At 37.5% G+C, this 3241-nt stretch overlaps 1 long non-coding RNA gene across 1 annotated transcript; it reads left to right on the forward strand.

Annotated features, from left to right (window-relative positions):
* The first annotated feature begins 979 nt into the window (after nucleotides 1-979).
* LOC114841535 lies at nucleotides 980-2985 on the forward strand. The gene is made up of 2 exons (XR_003783149.1): nucleotides 980-1472; nucleotides 2826-2985. It is a non-coding gene; the product is annotated as an uncharacterized LOC114841535 (long non-coding RNA).
* The last annotated feature ends 256 nt before the right edge of the window (nucleotides 2986-3241 follow it).

Consider the following 3241-nt stretch of genomic DNA (forward strand, 5'->3'; position numbering starts at 1 on the left):
AAAGTAATTCGCTCTCTACTATATTATAGCCGGTAATTGCTCCAAATTCGAGATATTAGGCAACCTTTTTTGTGAACTCCTTTCCTTCCGCTTATTCCTAACTATTTTCTAAAATTTGACATAGCTCACGTGGCATTTGCAGATTAGAGTGAATGAATAAGCCGGCTCGAGTTTATTTATATGTATTGGAGGAAGCAGAGATTTTCCTGTAACATTCCCATGCCTTTGTTAGTGAACTAAGATCGTCAGAAACGTATTCTAATTTCTCCGGGTGTGCCAGAAATGGCTAATAGCTCTTTTCTCGATGGAAAAATACAGGAAATTATGATGCCAACGTGTGATTCGATTTGACAGATAAACCGCTAAGAACTCGTCTTCAACTGGCGGAGGTTAGCTGTCAAACCGACTGATATTTGCACTATAAATTACCTTATTCTCTAACTGAGCTCTATTATCTATTTCAGTTGCAGCCGGATAAAGTAAGATATATTCCCAGCCAAGGATGCTTTTTTTTTTGGATGACTAATAAATACGTGGGAATGTCTTGAAAAATTACTATTTCCTCCATATATATCGCTACATTCTCATCGTGTAAACTAAATTCCATGAATCTCTCTCAAATGGAATGGATGGAGTAGTGAAGTGCTAATCCATAACGACTCGATTTTGCATTCAATAGAGTTTCTGAGGAATATCTCCGAACCTAAGAGAGAAGCCGAAATTTTCATGAAATTCATTTTTATAGCTCTCACTTTCCTCTACAGAGAAAGTTTTCATAAAAATTTCGATATCTCTCATAGATTCAGAGATATTTCTAGAAAATTCTACCATGGTTTGAGGCGACTTGTTACCTTTTATTATTTTAGTACTAGAATGATCACCAAAAAACTCCCACTTGGAAATGCTTCCACCTATCCCTTCCCAGTTTCCTCACTTTTGATCCACTAGATTTTTATTTTTCTTCCTTCTAGTTGGAAAGACCATTATTAAATTGAAATGGATAATGAGGAGCACCCCACGCAGCAGGCACCACCACCATCACCCCAGCAAGAGCAGCCTCAGCAAGAGCAGCCCCAGCATGAGCGAGCCCGGCAAGAGCAGCCCCAACAAGGAAACAATGAGATTCCGATGCTTCTCAATGCAAATCTGCAGGAAGGACTCAACCTAGTGCAGAGAATCTATGGTCAATAACCTCATGGAGACGGCCAACGAGGTGGCAGAGCTGCTGGAGAGGGTCGGAGAGTCAATGGTGAAGGAAGAGGAGGAAATGCACAGAACAGAAGGAATGGAGGGGACAGAGGAAATCTAAGAGGGAGAGGGAATCATGTAACTCAAGGTGGAGGTCACGGAGGGAATGGAAAAGAGGCCGACAATAATCGCGGAGGGAGAGGTGCTGGGATTAATGCAGGAGGAAGAGGCGAAGGGAGAGGGAAGAAGAGAGCTGGGAAGAATCTGGATCCCTGTAATGCTCTGTAAGTTTCAGTTTGTCGAAAATTCATAAGAGGCCTATTTTTTTGAGTTTGAGAAATTTCCGGCAGTTGCTTTAAATTTGGAATTCTTCTTTACTTCTCAATCGAAAATTAGACTTGACACAATCCCCAACGTATGAATTTTTTAAATAGCCTTTCAAATATGATTCCGAATTTTTGCTTCTCATTTATGAAAAATGGCGATACGTTCTGGAGCATATTCGTCAAGCGAAAAAATCATTTTTTTAAAGATATTTCTTGGGAACTTTCATAAATGAATAGATTGAAGGATCCATCATCTCGGTTATTTTCTTCAATTGCGCAATATTTTCGTAAAAATAATGATGCGCTGGAGATGGCTTATCTTGTCCTACCCCTTTACTGATGATTTTAATCTGTTCTTCAGCATCTCTTCACCCCACTTTGTTCTTCACCACCGTTCTTCTCTCACTACTTCAACTATTGTTTAATTCTTTTCCTTTCAACGTTCTTCCAGGTATTGAAAGGGCCAGTACCATCAGAGGAGAGATAATGGGCCACGTGGAGGGGGTAGCGGCGGCGGGGGTCCAGTTTTCTATCAATATTTTTAGTTGTTGGATTGGGACTCTTATTTCCTTATTATGGAACTTCATAAATTTTCAGCACAATCACTTGAATGTGTTAACAGTGAATCAATCGATGGGGATAAAAATCAATTCTGCTGATTGATTTGTGGGAATGCATCGATTTTTTTTCTCCAAGAATGATCCACTGCTGACGTATTTGTTCCATGATTTTCTGAAATTCGACATACTTGCCCAGTCTCTCCCTACTTTCTCACAACTGTTTCGTCAATTTTTCACATTTATTTCAAGAGGTGTCACTTCTTATTCATCGCCTTTGTTATATGCATCATCACACACGTAAAAACAATCAATCGAAAATCTTAGTGCTTCTTGCCAAATATTCTATTGAATTTCTATTGACATTCCAGTAGGATTCTCTCAGAAGATTCCTTTTGTTTCTGTTTGTTTCTTCAATAGAATGGGTAAAAAGAACAATTGGGATTCTACGATAAAATTCCAATAGAACTCCAACGCAATTCCTACAGACTTCCAATAAATATTCAATAGAATTTCTTAAATGAAGGGCTAGTTTTTCTATAAATTTTTCCCACATGTGTAGTGTAATGTGTAAAATGCATTGAGTACGATTTTATTCATTTTTTCTATATTTCAGATCATTTTACGAAGACCCTGAGGAGGTCGGTTCGATTAAAAAAAAAACACTCTTACGAGGATTTTAAGAAATAAGGGACTATATTAAAAATCATTGTGAGTGACTGAACAATTAATTAAATATTTTCTCATGTTCCAGATGTCCTGGCAAGGATTCCAGGATGAATCCTAAATATCGTTTGGGTGACGAAACATTCTTCCCCACATCGTTGAAGATTAGTGTGAAAAAATGAAAATGTACTTATAGCATTACTTATTAAAAGATCTCATCAGAAAAATAAAGTGAAATGAAACGTGTATTTACTATATTCACAGTTTTTCAACACGCTTGTAAACTAAAAATCCTGAGTGCTTTACATAATTCGATAGAATTTTCTCAATGCAATGGAATTGTAGGAAAACGACTCATAATTTCGAAGCATTTGTGGTATTACTTATTAAAATGTCCTGTAATGGAATTTTTGAATGTAATGACTCTTCTTGACACTAGGAGGCGATAAATCAAAGCAATAGATTGTTTTAATGGCCGTAGAGATTCAGTCAACAGTGAAAGTT

The sequence above is a fragment of the Diachasma alloeum genome, unplaced genomic scaffold, assembly GCF_001412515.2.
Source record: "Diachasma alloeum isolate Michigan unplaced genomic scaffold, Dall2.0 Dall_scaffold_00720, whole genome shotgun sequence".
NCBI classification, from domain to species: Eukaryota; Metazoa; Arthropoda; class Insecta; order Hymenoptera; family Braconidae; genus Diachasma; species Diachasma alloeum.